The sequence below is a fragment of the Phasianus colchicus genome, chromosome 15 (genome assembly GCF_987193195.1).
Source record: "Phasianus colchicus chromosome 15, bPhaCol1.hap1.1, whole genome shotgun sequence".
In the NCBI taxonomy this organism is placed as follows: Eukaryota; Metazoa; Chordata; class Aves; order Galliformes; family Phasianidae; genus Phasianus; species Phasianus colchicus.
Genome location: NC_143450.1, coordinates 19,441,618 through 19,465,521, shown reverse-complemented (window position 1 = coordinate 19,465,521; position 23,904 = coordinate 19,441,618).

Below are 23,904 nucleotides of genomic sequence, written 5' to 3'. Positions count from 1 at the left end.
ACACGGTGCGACGCAGGCTGCAAAACCACATCGGGGGGGACAACGTGTGGCACATACCAGGCAAGAGATCAGAACAAGTTCCTTGAAGCCGCAGCCGTTTCTTGTCACTTTGCTCTGTTCTTCCGCGAGCAAAAGCTGCATCAAAGGAGAAGGCAGAGGGCGGGGAGAGGAGAGAGAAAGAGCTGATCCGTGAGCTTGCACAATTTAACAAAGAAGACAAGGAAAAAGCCCTGAGACAAATGCCACCTCTATGCTTTGGAATGTAGCTACTGAGTGAAAATTATGTCTGATGGTCAAGAGTAAGCAGCATGACACTACCAGCTCCGCCAGCCAGCAGCTTTCAACACCTCACTGTCCACCTGTCTATCTCACACTGTCTCAGCTTACCTACAAGATGCTGCGCAAGACGGTGTGAAAACGAAGGTACTCAGTCGATGCACAAGTGCAACAAGCTAGCTACTCAGTCAGAGCTCAAGCGCTCCAATGAAGGGACGCAGCAGGCACTGCTCCTCCCCTCATTCTAGCTGCTTATGACATCACTAAGGGCCACCAGGCTGCTCCACCATGACAGACAAGGTGGGGAAGCAAGACCACGTCACAAGACCACAAGATTCCAACACTCCAACATTCTAGAATCAGAGGGCGGTTGGAATTCTACCTCAGCCAAATCCTGGAGAAGCTGGCACGGGGTCATCATGACCAAAGCGCAGGACCCGGCGCTTGCTCTTGTTGAGCCTCGTACAACCGGCCTCAGGCCATCCTTCTGCAGGGCCTTCCTACCCTCAGGCAGATGGACACTTCCTCCCAGCAGCATACCTTGCAGTGCAGGGCCTACATAAAATCCACACTAGAGTCCTTTGTTTCATTCAAGAGCACGTTACAGCACGTATCTATTTCACTGTAAGGAAATCAAGGAAGAGACGGGAGAAACACAGAACTGCTACGAGACTGCTATATACATTTCTTTCCCAAGTGGATTTTTGCCTTTTTGCTTCCAGGATGACCTCATTTTGTTCTCCCCTTCTTGTGGGGAAGCTGCCTCCAGTTCCTGAGGTTCAGGAGACAGCATGAAACACGACACTAAGACAAACGCTTGTCGTGGGCGAGGGGTGGCTGTGCTTTGCCAGGCATACGGCGGGGCAGTAAGTGCCACACGGCAGCCCCAAGCCAAGCCCTGCATTCAGTCACTGTGGCCACAGCTGGTGCATCGCTGCCAGAACGTATCCCAGGATACAGGTGGACGCAGGCACTCCTGCTCCTTCTGCAAAGCCATCCTCTGCAGAGCCCATTAGGTGCTGCTCAGTGCTATGCCAACCAGGCTCCCGTTTACTGCAGCCCTGGGATAAACACGCGTGTACTCTTCTGTGCAGCAGTGAGCTCCAGGGATGAAGCACAGAGGGTAAGCCAACAGAATCTACTGCTGATTCCATCAGCTCCTTCTTCTACCAACCATGGGCAAACACTGTGAGACAGAACATAAGGGGAAAAGCACTTCTGCTCACACGCCTGCAATGGAATTCAAAACAGCTATTGCAAGAAGAGCTCGTAGGGTAAACCTAGCCTCAGAGACACAAACACACCAGGTTCCAGGAAATAGCATGGCACATTGTTGATGAAACGCTGCTTCGTTGCTTGGAGAGCACGCAGCATGCCGCTTTGACAGGCACAGCAGTGCTGCGACGTCCAAGCTGGGCACCAAAACCTCTCCAGCATCCCTGGCCAACGCTGCCAGGGAAATGCAACACCTGCATCCCTATCTGGCTTACGGCACACACACTGGGGGGCTGCCTTAGTCTCAGGTGGGAGGGATTTTTCTTCAGAGTATCTGGTATGATGCTATGTTTGGGTTCTAGGAGAAAAATCACACTGAGAACACCCTGATCTTTATAGTTTCTGACAAGCAAACTTGCACAGAGCCAAGGCCATTCTCAGCAAAGCTCTCAACAAGGAGCTGGGAGGGAACTGAATTAAGACAGCTAACGTAAACTGGCCAAAGGGATATTCCATACTATATGCCATCAAGTGGAAGGAGTTTTGAAGGGGATGAGAGTACATCTCACTCTCTTTTATTGCTTGGCGGCTAACTGGACAGTGGTTGGCGGGTGGTGAGCCATTGCTTGTACATCACTTGCAATACATTCATATATATATTCAGAACTACTTTTATCTCAAAAACATGAGTTTTACTTCTCTTTTTCCACCCAACACTCTCCCCCATCCCACGGGGAACAGGGGAGTGGGCAAAGGACTGCGTGGTGCTGAGCCACCCACCGGCTTCAACCACAACAGGGCCGCGGGGCAATGGGAGCAAGCACAGAAATAAAACACAGAAACTCGCTGTTCCTTGGGCTCGTGGCTGCCACAAAGCTCGTGTTTTAGTGATGCAGAGTACTGTATCTCCAGCTATTGTGTGTCTTGTTAACCACAAGCTCAGCTATGAGCTGTCACCACAAGCAAAAGATAAACGTAAACAAAGGCTTATATCCACACGTACCAATCTGGGTGTGAGCAATAAAAGCCCATTGGGCCATGGACAAGGCAGGCAGCACATAGGCAGGAAACAGGAAGGAGTTGAACTCCAGCTCTCCTACACAAAAGAAAGGGAGAGCACCACGGGAGGAGTTACGACACAGCTTCAGAGCTTACAGAGCCCTGAGATTTCCAAAGAACGGTGCCAGGGTACCTCTCACCATTCCCACGCAGGGGTCTTCCCAGACACTTCAGCTGCTGACTTCCACTTCCTCTGTCATGTGTAGAAAGTCCAGGTGACAAATGCTCATTTCGTCTGGGTAACGCTTCCATGGTCATGACTGAAAAAAAAAAAAAAAAGCAGCATGCAACCCCATAAAATGTACCTTTCTGCTCTTTCTGTCAGCACGACATCTAAGATGAGCATTACACGTCCCTGCTACTGATTGAAAATTCATCCAAGCCTATGTTCCACACAGCTTCATTTCAGTGCCAAAAAGAAACACGTAAACAGATGTTCAGAGGATTCTTTGTGCAGATAAAAGTGCAGGGTGCATATGTATTCTCTTCAGTAATAAATATTAGTTTAGAATCCAAAGGTAACTTTTCAAGAAGCAGTATGAAAGAAAGGTCAGTCAAAAGGAAATACGTGATTTCCATCTATTTTCATCTAAAAAATCCTTGCTAAACCTCTTCCCATCAAAAAGAAAGCATGCTGGGCATTCTTAGCAGCAGCTCAGAGGACATCTTGCACCACAAAATGCAGCACATGCTTTTTGCTCACAGGCCCCTCATGTCTCTAATTTGTGTCAGATTCACTCAAAATGACCACGTGGACCAGAACAGCCATTTGGTTCTGCTGAGGTAGGAACCCACTGCTGGGATGTCCCACAGTCCCGTTTCCCCGCTACTTCCAGCCCTGGGGGGAAAAGGAAGAGCAACTGACTTCACCTACCCAGACTTCTGCATGGTCTCACATCACACAGAGAAGCATGGTGGAGAGCTCTGGTGGCTGAAGAAATCAAGGTTGCCTCTAAGATCCTGCTTTAAATCCACATGACTTACTGCCCATAAGACGTGAAAGACAAGGTTAAGGTCCATCCAATCCCTGTGGATGTGGCTGCCTGCAAAGACAACAGTTGCCTGCTCTTCAGCAGGGTGATGCTCACCCAGCAAAGCACTCACCAGCACATGTCTTTCATAGAAACATAGAATTAGCAAGCTTGGAAAAGATCTCCAAGATCATCCGGTCCAACCATCCACCTTCCACCAACATTTCCCACTAAGCCACGTCCCTCACGACAACATCTAATGTTTCTTGAACACCTGCAGGGATGGTAACTCTATCACCTGTCTGGGCAGCCCGTTCCAGCGTCTGACCAGTCCTGTGGAGAAGTTTTTCTTAACATCCAACCTCAATCTCCCCTCATGCAACTTCAGGCCACTCCCTCCAGTCCCATTATCACTTACACAGGAGAGGAGGACAACGCCCACCTCAACATAACCTCTCCTCAGCTAGTTGTAGAGAGTGAGGAGGTCCTCCCTGCGCCTCCTCTTCTCCAGACTAAATAATCACAGTTCCCTCAGCCGCTCCCCATAAGACTTGTGCTCTAGATGCCCTGCAGCTTCACTGCTCTTCTCTGGACACATTTAAGGCTTTCACTGTCCTTCCTGTAGTGAGGCAACCAGAACTGAACAAATTACTCAAGGTGAGGACTCACCAGTGCTGAGCACAGGAGGATGATCGCTTTCCTGCTCCTGCTGGCTCCAGTACTTTGCATTGCACTTCCAATCTAAACCGTCTGGGTTATTGTCTCTACTCCCTGTAATGCTGAATAGGCAGCCAATAACTGTTTTTCAATCATATTATATCTTTCTTTTGCTCCATGCCAGACCTGAAACCAAAAACCAATGGGGGTCCGAACAGAACTCTGACGTTGCCACAGGCCGCAACCAAAGCCATCTTGAGTAACGTGGACATCCAACTCAGCTGGGAGGGTAGCATCGAATATACCCAATGCCTGGGCTTGTTGTAAAATTAGGTCTCTCATCCCTGCTGAGAATTTGACCAGATCCGGGCCATCAAAGGCATCTTCATAAGTCGCTTCCCTTACACCTAATTCACAGATGTAATTTTGAAGGTTTTCCATGGAGGACCACATCCCTGTATGTAAAGGAATATCAGATTGATTGGGCCATACCATACAGCAGGCCGCCATTAACCATTCTATTATAGAATGGTTTTCATCATTGTATTGATTACCTGCATATAATCTCTGTCTAAGAGCAAGATGGACGGTCATTGTGGCCAATTTGGCTATTTCCGGGCCATTCATCAGAACACTTTCTGCCCCAGAATCCCATAGTCCAAGCTGGCACACTTTCTCTAGCTTTCTGCTTAAATCGTTGGACTAAGTCCATCAGTTCTGTTGCTGTGTACGGTCGGGCTGTTACATGCAAGTGGGTTTGAACGGGGGGCCACTGATCAGGCGGCACCCCCGCCGATCTGTCCTGTACCTTTTTTGTTTTTTGAGTTATAACAGGACGGACTTCTAGTGCATCCGTCAAAATTGGAGATTCAAGATCAGATTTAGATTGTTTATTTTCCTGATCAACACAGTCCGTTGATTCAGGAGCCTGGTCATTGTTTATTGAAATATTACAGACTTGACCTATTGGAAGATGTAGAATTGGGTTTTTTCCTGCTAATATGCCAAGTTCCTGTTCTAACTTTTCAATATGATCTTTTAAAAGTTCATTTTCATTCACTAAAGTATTATTCCTTATTTCAGCATTATTTAAAGCATTTAACAGTGGCCATGCCACTGTAGAAGCAGCTAATTGTCTTTCTCTTGTGACTAATGTATCATTGCCTAGTCCCTGAAAGTAATCTGCTAGGCGATATGGGGAAACATTTCCCACAACACGTAGAGGACCCCATTTTTCAATGATAGTTGACAATTCATAATAAGGGGATCCCGCAAATCCTGGCATCTGCCCTGGAATTATTTTATCTAGGGGGGTAGTGTCCTCCCCCTTGAACATTTACAGAAATTCCAAAGAAAGGACATAGTGTAAGTTTTAGTATATTCGGCTTGCCTGCCTGGCTCACCAAGTGTATAATCAATGAAAATTATATAAAGGAATTTTATATAATCAAACAATATTAAGATGTTATAATAATGAAATAAGCAAGAGAGTTAGGCACACCAAGACAAAGAGAATACATAGGATGCTTACACATGTCGTGGGCTCGCTCAGGAAAGACCAGTGGAGAGAATCTTCCAAAGAGAGAGAGAGATCCTACCTACTGGTAGTCAGCTCTTAAATGGGTCTAGGAGAGGTGGAGCCATGCTCCACCCCTTCCTGCAGCAAAGGTGAATTCCTTTCACCTGTGCTCCCAGGGCTGACTCATTGCTCGCCTCAGGTGATAAATCAGAGGTTCAGGCCGTGACTCAGCAGTTCCCATACAGACTCCTTTCACAGGACTCAGTCAAAAAGGATGTCACACTTGTTCCACACACTCAAACTGACTGAGCAGTGGTATCACAGTCACTTAAAACACACAGAAGCATCCAAACCCAAGCATGCACATTCCCTCCTGTGTTACTAGTGCCCACAGCTCACCTTCACACCTCTGGGGATTTCTGGCGTTTTACACTGATGCAGCCTCACTATAGCTCCATGGGTGTCACACAAGGCCTGCAGGACCTCTTTCTCCACAAACCCCATCTGCAGGCACTGGTTCATAAGGCTCACCACCCACCCTCCTGAGCAAAAGCAAGCACTAAGAATGAGAGCAAAGTGCACTGGATTTGACCTGGCCTGGTCCCCAAGCCTCAGTCCTGCCAGACATACCCCGGTGCGTAGACTCATCCCCAACATCTGACTGGACATTGTCATTCTGCAAACGCCCCATCCCAGCAGCAAGGGATCAAAGCATTGGGACAGCTGAAACAAAAATGTCATGAAAGTTTCCTATTAGCACTGATCAAGAACACGTCTACCCCTGAGCAACAGGATGGGAGACAAACAGCAGAAGACAACCAACCTGCAGAACCCGCTCCGTTGGGGTTGGTCCAGATGTTTGTATGCTCCCTTCCATGGCCCAGGCCAAGCTCGCTGAGCTGCTCCTCCTTTGTGCAGGGGGAGAGCGGCGCAGATGCTACGTGGTGGCTATGCACAGCATGCCTTTGACTTGATTCTCCTCTCTCCATCTTCCAGTAGCAAGCAGCATTTCAAATCTCTCCTTGCAAAAAATCACCTAGGTAAAAAAGAACTGGCAATCTTGCTTTTAAAGTTTCCTTATTTATACAACTTGATGCTTTAAAGCACAAGCTCACCTAGCAATCACCTACCTTAGACAAGCCCAACCTGCAAGGAAAAGTTATTCTTCTGTGTCTGCAGACTTTGCACACATTTCCAGGTGCAGTAGTCAGCCCAGTTCTCAGCACAGCTTTACCAACCACAGAAACCCAGTTTACGCCCGCCGTGCTTTTCTCTCATCTGAAACGCTGCATTGCTGCAAGAAGCAATGAATAAAATCACAGAATCACAAAGCTGGGGTTGCAAGGGAGCTCCAGAGATCACTGAGCCCAAGCCCCCTGCAAAACGGGCTCCCTAGAGTAGGCAGCACAGGAAGGGTGCCCAGGAGGGCCTGGAATATCTCCAGAGAAGGAGAATCCACAGCCTCCCTGGGCAGCCCGTTCCAGCGCTCCGTCATCCTCGCCGTGAAGAAGTTCCTTTGCATTTTGGTGCAGAACTTCCTGTGCTCCAGTTTATGGCCATTTCCCCTTCTTCTGTCACCACAGATCGCTGAAAAGATTGCAGCCGTGTCCTTTTGACTCCCACATCTAAGATATTTATAAGCGTTGTTGGAAATAGCCAAATAGTTTTCCAGGACGGTTCTCTGATCTTTGTATCTATCTTTATTCCCAATTGCAATGGCGGGCCTCCTGCAAGCAGGAGAGCGCAGAGAAAACAGTGTTACATCTTTTATCCCCTACTGCCCGACCCTTATCTCTTTCTCCCCGGCTCCTCACTGGCTGAGTACTGCAGGTTCACACTCTTTCGCAACGCTTCACTAATCGTACCAATACCAAGTAAACACAAATCCTTACCACCCAACCACAAATATCTTAATTGGTCGACTGCCTTCTAACAACTGCTTTCTTAACAAACATCTGGTCGTAACTTTTGGATGTCTGCTTTACAACATAGACATAACCTCTTAACTGCTTCATTACCCCCCAGCATTTGTGCCCTTTGCACTGGGTCATTGTTCAGGTCATCCGTCTGTCCTTGCTTAGAGATAAGCTTGGAAGGAGGACAGGGGGCAGTATCTTGGAGCCTGCCTACGGCATCCTAACGTTCCCACAGAGTGGGACAGTTCTGCTTTGTGTAAAGGCCCCGACTCCTTGAGAGTTTGTTCAGTGGACTTCACTTCTGCTGGCCTAATGAACAACCTTACAGTACGTTTCCCAGGTCAGAATACTATACCCACATTGTTTAGAACATTTAAAGTCTGTTGCAGCTTTGGGAGAAAGAATTGGTCACGTAATTCGGTAACTTTGTCTCTAAAATATGTTACCTATATGCATATGGTAATCTTCCTGTCCACGTCAGCTTTTTCTAAGGATATGTGACAGCTTCATTCTTTAGATCAATTGCCCTTTGTCAATGTGCAGTGCAGAAACAACACTTTCACTTTCCACAGTATACGGTATTCTTACTTTGCACATCAGCTATTTCTAAGGACGTGCTACAGCTCACTTCTTTAGATCAACTGCCCCTTTCAATATCCAATGCAGAAACACCACTTTCACTTTCCACAGCATTTACCAGAACCACAGAACGGCAGGGGGGCTGAAAAGGACCACAACGATCATCCAGCTCCCCAGAACCCGCACACCCCCTCGCAGCCGCCTACAGCCTCAGATCTCGCTAGATCCCCCCCCGTCGCCTCCCTGCAGCTTCCTGGAGCCCCGCACGGCCCCCCTCCCCGTCCCGGGACCGTTCTCCCGCACACCTCCGGCACAGCTGTCCTCAGCACTCGCTCCCGTCGCGCCGCGGCTTCCTTCTCGGTGCTGCCCGGACAGCTCCGGCTGCCGCCGCGCTGTCCTGCTCGGCGGCCAGGCGGCAGTAGCGGCGCTCTGCGAGGAGAGACGCGCCTCCGACAGCCGGCTCCCAACGCTCGCTCCCGCGCACGGCGGCTCGGCCAACGGCAGCCGGCGGAGCTACCGCGGACCAAGGAGACCCCGGGGGCGGGGCGCCGCCGCCGCTGCCCAATCAGAGGCAGGGGGCGGGGCAAGGGAGATGCTCCTCAAGGTGAGCTCCTCCTGCCGCAGCGTGATGACGACAGGTCTGCACGGCCAGCTCCTAGGTCGGGAGCCAGGAATGGACACGGCAGGAGGAGAGAGGCGTTAGGGAGCAGCCGAGGCTTCGAAATGCAGCAAAAAGCCCTGAAAAGCATCACAAAGCCACAGCCAGGAAGCTCGGGATTATCACGAGCAGCATCCAGGATGCTAAACATCATTTGCTACCATACCAGATGGTAGCTGAGCTCTCGCTGCAGACGTCCCAAAGCCAGACAGAACGGGAACAAACCCAGAGCTCTGCTGCGCACACCCCACAGCCATCGCGTTGCAAGCTGGCGTGCCTTGCTCTTCGTTGCATTCGTCCCAGTCTCTGTGAATGAAGACTCGGAAGGCAGTCAAGGCGTTGATTGAGCACGAGCGTGCTTTTATTATTATGTAAAAGACAGGAGGGCGTGAGAGGTCCAGGGTAAAGATGGGACTCATCCTCTCTTGTCACGGAGAGAGTGGCTCAGAGCTCTCAGTGCTGCTGCCCGGTGCCTGGGGCTGGAGGCCTGATTCTAAGTCCCCCTCCAAGAGGCTCGGCTTCTCCTCAGCGACGCTGACCTGCTCCTGCGTGGAGGTGCTGCTGTCGGGGCACTCGGACTGTGCTTGGGCTGGGCTGCACTGCAAAGGCACTGGGTCACAGTCCAGGCTGGTGACTGTGGTGTCCAGCAGGCTCAGGTCAGCATCTTCAGCACAGCCGGGAGAAATGAGGGCGTGAACTTGGATGAGCTCCTTCTCTCCATCGCTGTTGTTATGTGGAAGGCTGTCATCTGAACCACAGTGACTCGTGCTTCCTAAGAGCCCTCCATCGATGGAAGCACACAGCGCACCATCGCTACTTGCCCCGGCTCTTCTGGGTAGACAAGGGCTCGATTCACCTAGGAAGGATACACAGGGGTTAGTGTCAAACTTTCACAAGCTGAATTATGAAAGTGGCTCTTGATCAGGGGTGATCTGAAGATGCTAGGTATAGGTTGGAACGCTAGGAGGAGATACAAGTCCACTTGTATTGCATGAATTCTATGTCGCTGAAAAGCAAGGCTTTGAAAGCTGGATTCGCACCCTTACCTGCCAGCACCACGACTTCCGTCTCTGAGGGCTCCCTGGGACTGCGCTGCAGTCGGCGTTTGGCCACAGAGGATGGTTTCCGCAGGCTGAAGCAGGAACGCCAACTGCCAGCTGGTGATTCCTTCATCTTGCTGGGTGGACTTTGTCTGCAGAGAGAAAACAGTGACTGGTGTGAGTCGTGCGTGGTGCGGGGTGAGGGAAGAGCTGCACTGAGCTCTTGCCAACAGTTGCTTGTTCCTGGCACTGCCTGGTTTCTGCTGAAGCACAGCTTAGAAACTCGCTCTCTTTCAAGCAGTTGAGGATGGTTCCACTCCTATAGCTCAGCCCTGAAGTCTTGCTGGCTAAATTCCCCTAAACTGTGTCAAGCAAGATGCAGAGCACGTGAGCAAAGGCTCCGCGGCTGTACAGGACAGCATCTAAGGGATGGCTCTTCTGGAGCCAGCAGGCGTAACTGCTTTCTGAGGAACTGTGCAGCCATAAAGGAAATTCAAAAGCACCTCTGACTCTGACATCAACACCTCGTCGGCCCCATCTCACCGCCAAGTTTAGTTTCTAGTGCCAGCAGGTCTGACCAACAGCACTGCTTAGAGGAGAACCGGAACTGGTTTCAGGCATGTGGCCCCGACAGCTGGAAAACCCCAACGTTTCAAGGTAGAGCCAGCTCAGGCCAGGGTAGACGTCAGCATGGCTTTATACATCTCGTGACTGCGTGCCCAGCAAGGAAGGAATGGCAGCCTCGTGTGGCTAAACCGAATATGTTAGTTGAATCTCAGAGTCCAAAGGGAGCAGAGATTCACTGCAACAATTCACTTCAGGCACCGTTACTTTAATTTAGCTTCCACATGTTTTGGCGCAAGAAATAATGGGGAAAAAAAAAAACAACAACACAACCCACCCAAACAATGATGACGGTTGCTGGAAAACAAAGTCCTCTTTACCTTTCAGATGGAAAGTTGATGATTGTGTGGAATTTCCCCTGTACAGCTGTGGGGCCTTCTTCCACTTCTATGTCCCTGCTCTGTGTCACAACGGAAGAGCTGCTGTGGCCTCGCCTCTGAGCCTGTGCCTCCTCCAGGGTGAGCAGCTTTGTGGCAGGAGAAGACACCCACGCAGACTTGGGCCCTGAGAGAGAACCGTGCCCTGTAAGGGAAAGCCACAGGTAAGAGCGAGGATCACAAAGCAGCACCACAGCCATCACAGTTCTGGGGGAGATGCTATAGTTTTCTCAGACCTGCTTATCTGAGCCACTAGAAGAAGAGGAGGTCAGAATAAGCATGTGGTCAGAGGTATGTTTAAGGCAGAGGACAGAGTCATAATTAATAAGAGCAGCTCACTGTATCGAAATGGGCAAAGAAAAACCCTAGAAAGCGGGGGCAGGGAACTCAGAAAGCTTCACTGCCACGCTTTCATCAAGCTTCACCTGCATGCAAAACATCGTAACGACAGTGACGTTTTTTTTCTCATTGTAAAGTTTGGACTTGGACATTCTCAGCATCCAGCAACAGGATGCCAGATTCTAATCTAAGCCCAGAAGTCTGCTGTCCCCTCGATAGAAAAAGTATATTTCAAAGATCTTGGAGAAGGCCTGGATTTGATCAAGGTGTCTGATCAAGATAAAGCTCATGGAGGAAGACACTCACCTGCTCCATCTGCCATGTCTGATCCGGATTTGGAGCAGAAGAGGACATCTGCGTGGTTGATGATGAATTCCACCACAGCCGACTGCGTCTGCAGTTCCATGCAGGCGGCTCTTCCGCTGGCGCAGGCAGACTCGTTCTGCTGTGATCTGTAGAAAAGGCAGATTTTAGCAGTCATTTATCCAAGATCCAAGTTTCCCCAAGTCTGGATTGTTGCAGCCAAAAGCTGTCAAATTGGGCTCCGGAGGCTTCCGCGGTGATGCCGCTGAAGAAATTCTCCTGGATGGTCAAGGACACACCAGTCCCATCTAAACAAGAGGGCAGAAATTGTCATCTAGAAATTGTGCCCGTGCGGTTGGAGAACAGCCCAGGCTCTTGCTCTGCCGTCAGCCACTTACTACAGTGTACAGGAGAAGAGCACATTCGATGGAGAAAAAGGTAGATTGCATTTTTTGCCGGAGAACAGATCCAAGCAGTGTGTTGAAATGGAGAAAGAAGTTGACCTTAAGAGGTTTGGAGCCCACACAATCGCTAAGTTCTTAGCGTGCATGTTTGTCACGGAACAGTTCCCGGCTAGACGAGCCAAGTGTCTTATCAGGTATTCCAGTGTCCTGGAAAATCAGAGAGGCAAATATTCAGCACCAATGAGCACGCGGTGCTGCGGTTCACAGAGCAAAGCCTCAATGCATGTTATTGCTACTGTCACTGAAGATGAAGTAGATCCAACTTGACTAAGTGCCACACTGTGGCACCAAGCCCCAGCACAGCACAGCTGCAGCCACCAGCTGCACCAACTGTGCCCCCGTGCCCAGGAACCGACCCAATAAATTAACCCCGTGTAGCCTTAAACTGCTTCAACATACGCAGGCATCATGTTGCCAGCATGAGACAAGCCTGGAATCACACCACTGCCCTCTGAAGTGCAGCATGGCTGAGCTCAACAGAGTGAGGGCAGCACTGACCTGTAGTGAGGAGCGGGCAGCTGCTGGATGACGTCCTGCATTCTGACCAGCTGCTCCTCATCTGTAGCGGCACCAACAGCCTCCTGGAATAGTGCAGAAAGGGACTGAGACACAAATCAGGCTAGATACCTGCCACAGGGTCGGGAACTATGGGGACAGCGTGCTGTTGGTCTGCGCCGAGACAGATTTTACGCCTTCCAGGAGGCATCTGGGGAACATAGCGGCACGCAGCTGGTGCCATCAAGGCCAAGGAGTCCAAGCAGCGGGCCGGTTTACAGCCTGATTGCGCAGCTCAGCTCCTCAAGCTTCAAGTGCACTTTGCTATCAATCCCACTCCCATTCTATAAATACTTGGGGAATAGAAAAACAAAACAAAAGAAAAAACAAAAAACATGAATTCTCTCAAGCTTTGTGAATATGGAAATAACCGCCTCCTGGGACCACCGAAAATGGCATCCATATGATGCATGATGTGGCAAAGACATACGAGTAAACCCCACGGGGCTAACAGAAAAAGGGCCTCAGAGCTGGGGCACTGCTGCAGCCATCTCCCAAGAGGCCCAGGGAAGAGGTAAAGGAAAGACGTTGCCTTGTGCTTACCGAGAACTTGTCATACAGCTGGTCGGTCAGCAGAGGGTTCGGGAGCTCCCTGAAGTACATTTTGCAGACGGAGCTCACGCTGTGAGTGTCGCGGATGGTTAGCTCAGGAATCTGCTCAGACTCAAATTCTTGGCTGGAGAGAAGGACACAAAAACGGGCGGGGGAGTTGAGAAAGAGGAAAACAAGTCAAAAGCCACACCAAATATAATCAAGCATTGGAAGGGCTTCCCGATTAACAGGAGAAAATGAACACTCAGTCACCAGCACCACACGAGCCATGCTGGATGAGATGTTTCCAAAAGGAGACCTTTTCGTTTTGCTAAGGCATTTCCCGTGACTCTGACAACTGGCTGCCTAGTCTACAATCCTAAGCCAGGAGCCCGGAGCAGCAAGGAGGAGTGTGGGCTGCTCCAAAGGGCTCTGCAAACAGGAGGAAACGGGAATGAGAGCTGGCAGCGGTGACACCGCAGTCCCCCACAGCCTTCCAGTGCTCCGAAGGACAGAAGGAGAACTTCCTGCTCCAGCAAGTCTGCTGAACGCCCCGTGTTCCTATCAAACAGTGACAAGCCTGGCGCACCACTGCTGAGCGCACGCTGCCTGCACAGAGCTGCCCCACGGCGCAGGCCTCTGAGCACCCACAACAGGGCACGCGCCCCTACTGACCGCTGTGTCAGTCGCAGCACTCTTACCGCAGTCTCTGGATGTTGGACGCGACGCCGGACAGCCGGTATATCCCTTGCACTACGCCGTGCTGCTCAATGAACTCGGCGCAGCTCTGGAGGACCTGGGGGACTAAAGAACACGTGCCAGCGGTTACTTGAGCTCCTCATTCAAGTACTGGTTCAGGCTGTGCTCCTGTCAAATCTCATCCACTAAGCCCAGCCAGGCTACTGCTTAGTTCTTCCTTACAGAAGAAAGCTGTCCAAGACGAGGAAACTGGACAGACGTGTTCCTTGCATTCAAGAAGTGTAAGGACCTAGGAATCAGCCTGGAGAAAGTAATTCTGGGGAAGCCGGAGACACTGCAAGTCCCACCACAGCTCCCATGGGAATGAAAGGAGGTGGGAAATCTCATGTCCAGGAGAGCAGGGAAACTGATGCAGGACACTCTCCTTGGCCAAAAGGCTTCCCTTCTTTTCAGGCTAGCGTGGGATTGGCTTACAGGCTTTGGTTTAAGCAAATACAAACGTGCTTGTCTCTTAAGAGCATTAGCCTCAGTTTATCTTTCAGCCATCAACTTCCATTACACGTTTCTCCACCGGTACCAACCTGCCCCTTTGCTAGATATGACCTCCCTTTCATCTTTAGATGCCCAACAGAGGAAGATCTCAGGAACGGGCTGTCACTTACCATCGCGACCAGAGTGGAGAAGATGCTCTCCCAGGTCACAGCCAAACACCCTTTCCTTCTCCACCTCCCGCTCTTTCGGTTTCTTTGGGCGGGCCTTCACCAAGGAACGAAGGAAGGTGACGAGCTTGCCGCGTTTCTTTGGCACTGCACAACAGGAAGAAACCAGTTCATTTCAGGTTTGGCTCAGTTGGACAAGGCCGAGCATAACACATTCTACAGAGCACGTCAAAACGGGAAGAACATTAACAAGTACATAGAAAAACGGATTTTCTCCCATCCCTGCAGGAGGAGCCCAAGGCCAGGTTGGATGGGGCCCTGGGCAGTGGGGTCTAGTCTCACATTAGATGTGGAGGTTGGTTGGCAGCCCAGCCTGAGGCAGGGGGGTTGGAACTTGATGATCCTTGAGCTCCCTTCCATCCCAAGCCATACTAGGAGCATTCTATGATTTCCCCAAGTCCACTCATAAACACGGGAGGATCGGGCCAAATCTCTGCGCGTTCCGATGGAGTTTAATGCACTCCTCTTGCTTGGCTTGCTCAACTTGAGGATTAAGGATCCTCTTGAAAAGTCACGTTCTGATCAAGCATATCACTAGCACAACCAGGCCTCTAGCTGTCCACCAGGGACGCTGGCTGTTCTCAACCTCGTACTGACTCGCAGAAGAACTGCCTTTGCCCTCCTTCATTCTCATTGCCTACAAAACACCAGCCATATGCCCCATGATATGCCTGAAGGATCATCAGCACAGACTATAACACGGGATGGATAAAGGAGGTATTAAACACAGAACACACCCAAAAAGAGACGCCATTTTGCTTCCCTGCACCATCAAATGTAACATCTGTACCTGGCTTTGGCACTGAACTGAGGAGAGACTCCGGAATTTTTCCATTGATGAGCTCCACGCACTCACTTGGGAAAAATCCAACCTGTAACAAGAAAAAAAAGAGAGGTGCACTACTGAAGGCAGCATTTCTCAGGCCTGAACTGTTCAACCAAAAGCCACCTAACATTTTCCTCGGAACGTGCTTGCCTGACGCTCCGTAAGACTATCCAACAAAAAGTGGCCTGCATAAAAGTAATAATTATTCAACATTTGCAGCCAAAAGACCTACAAAACAAATAATTGCTTCTGGAGAAGATGTAGAAGAAGAAAGTTCTTGCTGACTGAGATGCAGCTGCAATAATCCCCAGCTCCGAGCTACCCAGCGTTCTGCAGCCAGCAGCAGCAACAAGCACGCGGAGGGTCTGTTACCCTACCTCAGCTGACAGGCAGTAACTTCCTAAAAGACACTAACTTCACGTTCTGCATGGGTGCAAGCAAAATACTCTGAGACACTGAAACACTGTCTTAGCTGCTGCATTTCCAAAGGTGGGGTTCAGTGGCCGTGACCTGATGCATATTGTGAAGGCTCTTGCTTCTAAGTGAATTGAGGAGACAGTTTCCTACAAAGACCATCTCTGACACCAACACAGGGAAAATGTTTACATCCATGAGCCATCCTGTGCAGGCAGCGCAGCTCTTAGCCGAGATTCCCGACCTGACCGAAGTTGCTCTCTCAAGTCTGAAGCTTGTGCCTACCTGAAAGCCATGCTTGCCTCTCCACCAGGGGGTCAGCTCCTTTGGTGGCATATCAGTAACGCACACGATGTCTCCCACCTGCAAAAGACTGCAACCTCACCAAACATTCTGAAGGTATCTGAGAATATTCCTGATGCGTTCACACCTTATACTCTCCTGTACGTGACAACTAGGAACGCCCTTAACTGCTTACCTCAAAGGAGAGTTCATCCGGTGCCTGGGCAACGTATCTCTTAAGAACATGGGCAGCAGCAACAGCTGGAATATTTACAGGAGACTCCTCGTGGATCAGCAGGGGCTTCCCATTGTTCTCAGTCTGAAACAGAGAGCACAGGCCATGGTGAGGAGCTGAGGACAAACGAGGACAATTTCAGAGCAAGGAGCACATCTGCAGAGAAAGATCCTTATCATGAGTGCTTAACAAGAAACTGCAAGTCTAATAACAGCTGTTTCTCTTCCTGGTGTGCAGCAGTATGGCCAGGCAATGTAAAGATGCGTCTCTCTCTACCCAGACTAAGAGGACAAACACCCCAACCGAGAGGACTCCTGGAGTTTTATAAACTTGCCACGCTTGCAGTACTGTCTTGCCAAAGAGGAGCGTAAGAGTCTGCTTGCTTCCTGTAACCTATTGCTTGGAGACCTCAGCCATGGACTGGACACAGGAGCTGGTCCACTGACCCAATCCTTGGCTCACTACAAGTGCCTGCTTCCCTTAACTTACTGAATATGAGAACTTGGTCTTTGGGTGACAAAATCCAAGCAGGATGGGGAAAAAGCTTCTGCATGTTTATAACGCTCGATCTGATTCTGTCGGTACTATAACGTCCACGGCCATCTAGATGCTCGTAGCAAGGACATGAAGCTTTTCAGGCAGCTTTTCAGTGACACCGATAGAGCTGGAAGGATTCTCCCTCTCTTGAAAAGCAGGAGAGCTCATCTGCAGCTCACTCTGCCGGCTCAAGTCAGCAGAACAAAGACCAATCAGAGCTTCATACTCTACCTCCATTTGTGCCAGGTCAGGCCCACAGCTGATCTCGCTGCACGCGATGCCCATCACAGCAGGCACGACAAGCTGGAACTGAAAAGAAACACACTTCTATTTTCTCTGTTCACACACCACGGTATGGAGAGACTTCTTCAGAACTACCCTCAGTTACCCACTGGCATAGGCAGGTGTTCTAGAAACAACCACTTTGTTCAGTCACTTCAAACGAGACAGCCTATTACGCAGCAGTTTACCAAGTCGCTATCCCTCTGCTAGCAGATGGGGACTCCGGCACAAAGCAGCAGATGCGCTTGCTCAGAGCACTCCGACAGCACAGTAGCAGGGCAGTGAGAGGAGTCACTGCTGGGGGTGGATCTGCTCCCTAGCGCCCGGCTCCCACCAGTTCACCTCCAGCGCCGGCCGCAGCCTTCCACACGGATTTCCTCTGCTTGCATCTCTGCTGTGCTCCCCACAGCTGTTGTGCTCCCCACAGCTGTCGTGCGCACACGCAGCCGAAGCACGCATGCTCATGGTCATGCTGTGCAGCCCTGCACAAACCGGGACTAGGACTCCTTGCCTAAGGGATTGGTTTCCTAAAGACTAGCTGGTCACAGCATCACAGACAGCATCCTTCTGAGGGCTGAGCTGGAGGGAAAGTGGAATAACTCTACACGTGACCAGTGTCCTGTCAAGGCTGGATGAGGCTGTGTTACTAAACACGGTGCGACGCAGGCTGCAAAACCACATCGGGGGGGACAACGTGTGGCACATACCAGGCAAGAGATCAGAACAAGTTCCTTGAAGCCGCAGCCGTTTCTTGTCACTTTGCTCTGTTCTTCCGCGAGCAAAAGCTGCATCAAAGGAGAAGGCAGAGGGCGGGGAGAGGAGAGAGAAAGAGCTGATCAGTGAGCTTGCACAATTTAACAAAGAAGACAAGGAAAAAGCCCTGAGACAAATGCCACCTCTATGCTTTGGAATGTAGCTACTGAGTGAAAATTATGTCTGATGGTCAAGAGTAAGCAGCATGACACTACCAGCTCCGCCAGCCAGCAGCTTTCAGCTCCTCACTGTCCACCTGTCTATCTCACACTGTCTCAGCTTACCTACAAGATGCTGCGCAAGACGGTGTGAAAACGAAGGTACTCAGTCGATGCACAAGTGCAACAAGCTAGCTACTCAGTCAGAGCTCAAGCGCTCCAATGAAGGGACGCAGCAGGCACTGCTCCTCCCCTCATTCTAGCTGCTTATGACATCACTAAGGGCCACCAGGCTGCTCCACCATGACAGACAAGGTGGGGAAGCAAGACCACGTCACAAGACCAGAAGATTCCAACACTCCAACATTCTAGAATCAGAGGGCGGTTGGAATTCTACCTCAGCCAAATCCTGGAGAAGCTGGCACGGGGTCATCATGACCAAAGCGCAGGACCCGGCGCTTGCTCTTGTTGAGCCTCGTACAACCGGCCTCAGGCCATCCTTCTGCAGGGCCTTCCTACCCTCGGGCAGATGGACACTTCCTCCCAGCAGCATACCTTGCAGTGCAGGGCCTACATAAAATCCACACTAGAGTCCTTTGTTTCATTCAAGAGCATGTTACAGCACGTATCTATTTCACTGTAAGGAAATCAAGGAAGAGACGGGAGAAACACAGAACTGCTACGAGACTGCTATATACATTTCTTTCCCAAGTGGATTTTTGCCTTTTTGCTTCCAGGATGACCTCATTTTGTTCTCCCCTTCTTGTGGGGAAGCTGCCTCCAGTTCCTGAGGTTCAGGAGACAGCATGAAACACGACACTAAGACAAACGCTTGTCGTGGGCGAGGGGTGGCTGTGCTTTGCCAGGCATACGGCGGGGCAGTAAGTGCCACACGGCAGCCCCAAGCCAAGCCCTGCATTCAGTCACTGTGGCCACAGCTGGTGCATCGCTGCCAGAACGTATCCCAGGATACAGGTGGACGCAGGCACTCCTGCTCCTTCTGCAAAGCCATCCTCTGCAGAGCCCATTAGGTGCTGCTCAGTGCTATGCCAACCAGGCTCCCATTTACTGCAGCCCTGGGATAAACACGCGTGTACTCTTCTGTGCAGCAGTGAGCTCCAGGGATGAAGCACAGAGGGTAAGCCAACAGAATCTACTGCTGATTCCATCAGCTCCTTCTTCTACCAACCATGGGCAAACACTGTGAGACAGAACATAAGGGGAAAAGCACTTCTGCTCACACGCCTGCAATGGAATTCAAAACAGCTATTGCAAGAAGAGCTCGTAGGGTAAACCTAGCCTCAGAGACACAAACACACCAGGTTCCAGGAAATAGCATGGCACATTGTTGATGAAACGCTGCTTCGTTGCTTGGAGAGCACGCAGCATGCCGCTTTGACAGGCACAGCAGTGCTGCGACGTCCAAGCTGGGCACCAAAACCTCTCCAGCATCCCTGGCCAACGCTGCCAGGGAAATGCAACACCTGCATCCCTATCTGGCTTACGGCACACACACTGGGGGGCTGCCTTAGTCTCAGGTGGGAGGGATTTTTCTTCAGAGTATCTGGTATGATGCTATGTTTGGGTTCTAGGAGAAAAATCACACTGAGAACACCCTGATCTTTATAGTTTCTGACAAGCAAACTTGCACAGAGCCAAGGCCATTCTCAGCAAAGCTCTCAACAAAAAACTGGGAGGGAACTGAATTAAGACAGCTAACGTAAACTGGCCAAAGGGATATTCCATACTATATGCCATCAAGTGGAAGGAGTTTTGAAGGGGATGAGAGTACATCTCACTCTCTTTTATTGCTTGGCGGCTAACTGGACAGTGGTTGGCGGGTGGTGAGCCATTGCTTGCACATCACTTGCAATACATTCATATATATATTCAGAACTACTTTTATCTCAAAAACATGAGTTTTACTTCTCTTTTTCCACCCAACACTCTCCCCCATCCCACGGGGAACAGGGGAGTGGGCAAAGGACTGCGTGGTGTTGAGCCACCCACCGGCTTCAACCACAACAGGGCCGCGGGGCAATGGGAGCAAGCACAGAAATAAAACACAGAAACTCGCTGTTCCTTGGGCTCGTGGCTGCCACAAAGCTCGTGTTTTAGTGATGCAGAGTACTGTATCTCCAGCTATTGTGTGTCTTGTTAACCACAAGCTCAGCTATGAGCTGTCACCACAAGCAAAAGATAAACGTAAACAAAGGCTTATATCCACACGTACCAATCTGGGTGTGAGCAATAAAAGCCCATTGGGCCATGGACAAGGCAGGCAGCACATAGGCAGGAAACAGGAAGGAGTTGAACTCCAGCTCTCCTACACAAAAGAAAGGGAGAGCACCACGGGAGGAGTTACGACACAGCTTCAGAGCTTACAGAGCCCTGAGATTGCCAAAGAACGGTGCCAGGGTAACTCTCACCATTCCCATGCAGGGGTCTTCCCAGACACTTCAGCTGCTGACTTCCACTTCCTCTGTCATGTGTAGAAAGTCCAGGTGACAAATGCTCATTTCGTCTGGGTAACGCTTCCATGGTCATGACTGAAAAAAAAAAAATAAAAAAGCAGCATGCAACCCCATAAAATGTACCTTTCTGCTCTTTCTGTCAGCACGACATCTAAGATGAGCATTACACGTCCCTGCTACTGATTGAAAATTCATCCAAGCCTATGTTCCACACAGCTTCATCTCAGTGCCAAAAAGAAACACGTAAACAGATGTTCAGAGGATTCTTTGTGCAGATAAAAGTGCAGGGTGCATATGTATTCTCTTCAGTAATAAATATTAGTTTAGAATCCAAAGGTAACTTTTCAAGAAGCAGTATGAAAGAAAGGTCAGTCAAAAGGAAATACGTGATTTTCATCTATTTTCATCTAAAAAATCCTTGCTAAACCTCTTCCCATCAAAAAGAAAGCATGCTGGGCATTCTTAGCAGCAGCTCAGAGGACATCTTGCACCACAAAATGCAGCACATGCTTTTTGCTCACAGGCCCCTCATGTCTCTAATTTGTGTCAGATTCACTCAAAATGACCACGTGGACCAGAACAGCCATTTGGTTCTGCTGAGGTAGGAACCCACTGCTGGGATGTCCCACCGTCCCGTTTCCCCGCTACTTCCAGCCCTGGGGGGAAAAGGAAGAGCAACTGACTTCACCTACCCAGACTTCTGCATGGTCTCACATCACACAGAGAAGCATGGTGGAGAGCTCTGGTGGCTGAAGAAATCAAGGTTGCCTCTAAGATCCTGCTTTAAATCCACATGACTTACTGCCCATAAGACGTGAAAGACAAGGTTAAGGTCCATCCAATCCCTGTGGATGTGGCTGCCTGCAAAGACAACAGTTGCCTGCTCTTCAGCAGGGTGATGCTCACCCAGCAAAGCACTCACCAGCACATGTCTTTCATAGAAACATAGAATTAGCAAGCTTGGAAAAGATCTCCAAGATCATCCGGTCCAACCATCCACCTTCCACCAACATTTCCCACTAAGCCACGTCCCTCACGACAACATCTAATGTTTCTTGAACACCTGCAGGGATGGTAACTCTATCACCTGTCTGGGCAGCCCGTTCCAGCGTCTGACCAGTCCTGTGGAGAAGTTTTTCTTAACATCCAACCTCAATCTCCCCTCATGCAACTTCAGGCCACTCCCTCCAGTCCTATTATCACTTACACAGGAGAGGAGGACAACGCCCACCTCAACACAACCTCTCTTCAGCTAGTTGTAGAGAGTGAGGAGGTCTTCCCTGCGCCTCCTCTTCTCCAGACTAAATAATCACAGTTCCCTCAGCCGCTCCCCATAAGACTTGTGCTCTAGATGCCCTGCAGCTTCACTGCTCTTCTCTGGACACATTTAAGGCTTTCACTGTCCTTCCTGTAGTGAGGCACCCAGAACTGAACAAAGTACTCAAGGTGAGGACTCACCAGTGCTGAGCACAGGAGGATGATCGCTTCCCTGCTCCTGCTGGCTCCAGTTCTTTGCATTGCACTTCCAATCTAAACCGTTCCTTCTGCGGTAGCGCTTGCATCCTCACTTAGGGCTGGAGCTCAAGAGGTCAACACAACAGAAAGAACACAACGTGCAACTGGAAGACATGACTCCAAGCTCACAAGAGTCAACTCTCTGACCTTGGGCACAACTCACAAACCATGAGCCAGGCCTTGCCAACTTGGCAGATCTGAGCATGCCAGAGGGGATCAGATCACAAAGTGTCCATTTCAATTGCAGCTTCATGTAGGAAAGAAAACCAGCTAACAGGCGTGAATGAATTCACTCACAAGCTGCACAATGAGTCTGTTCTTCATTAAAAAAAACACATGGATTCCTAATCCAAAAAGAGAACGGCAAGAGTTAATACCGATGGAAGAGGTTCCTGGTCCGAAGCCTCATCCTCTTACCCAACTCTCCTTGCCTCGTACTCTTCCCCAACTCCCATGCGATGCCCACAGGCTTAAATTCAGACCGCAAATTCATAGGACTACTGTATAATCAATGAAAATTATATAAAGGAATTTTATATAATCAAATAATATTAAGATGTTATAATAATGAAATCAGCAAGAGAGTTAGGCACAGCAAGACAAAGAGAATAAATAGGATGCTTACCCGTGTCGTGGGCTCGCTCAGGAAAGACCAGTGGAGTGGATCTTCCGAAGAGAAAGAGATCCTTCCCCACTGGTAGATTGTATTATATTGTATTATTTTGCATTCCGATATCATAGTTAGTAAAATAAGTTTACCTCCATAGATTGTTGCCGCTGTTTTTTTCCTTTTCCCCCTTCCTTCCCATTTTGTGGGGCCAGGCCGGGGGTGGGGAGGGCAGGCGCCTACTGCCCCCTGTCACGGGCATAAACTGATCTAGTTAATTCCATGACACTCATCAAACCAGATTGTCTCAGTCGAAGGATGGTATGCTATCGCTCTCCACTTGCTCGGGTTGCCCTTGCTGGACCCATCTGTATACCAGGCATCTTCAGGGATAGGATATTTCCTCTCCTGAACGGGACTCTTCTCTGGTGGAGCGACCAGTGTTTCTTTTGGTGCATCACAATGATAGGTCACTGGGCCTAGGATCTTCTGAAGCTCTTCTTTTAAGGATGATGAAGACAGACTGCTCCTTTGGCTGAGGGAAGTGACCCATCATGCCACTGTTTGTGCTTGGGCCACCCCTGTCTTAGGAAGGTGGGTCAGATCTTTCACCCACCCCTGAATCTGCAGAGTGGTCTTCACTATAACTTCAGCCGTCTGGGTTATTGGCTCTACTGCCTGTAATGCTGAATAGGCAGCCAATAACTGTTTTTCAATCATATTATATCTTTCTTTTGCTCCATGCCAGACCTGAAACCAAAAACCAATGGGGGTCTGAACAGAACTCTGGCGTTGCCACAGGCCCCAACCAAAGCCATCTTGAGTAACGTGGACATCCAACTCAGCTGGGAGGGTAGGATCGAATATACCCAATGCCTGGGCTTGTTGTAAAATTAGGTCTCTCATCCCTGCTGAGAATTTGACCAGATCCGGGCCATCAAAGGTATCTTCATAAATCGCTTCCCTTACACCTAATTCACAGATGTAATTTTGAAGGTTTTCCATGGAGGACCACATCCCTGTATGTAAAGGAATATGAGATTGATTGGGCCATACCATACAGCAGGCCGCCATTAACCATTCTATTATAGAATGGTTTTCATCATTGTATTGATTACCTGCATATAATCTCTGTCTAAGAGCAGGATGGACAGTCACTGTGGCCAATTTGGCTATTTCCGGGCCATTCATCAGAACACTTTCTGCTCCAGAATCCCATAGTCCAAGCTGGCACACTTTCTCTAGCTTTCTGCTTAAATCGTTGGACTAAGTCCATCAGTTCTGTTGCTGTGTACGGTCGGGCTGTTACATGCAAGTGGG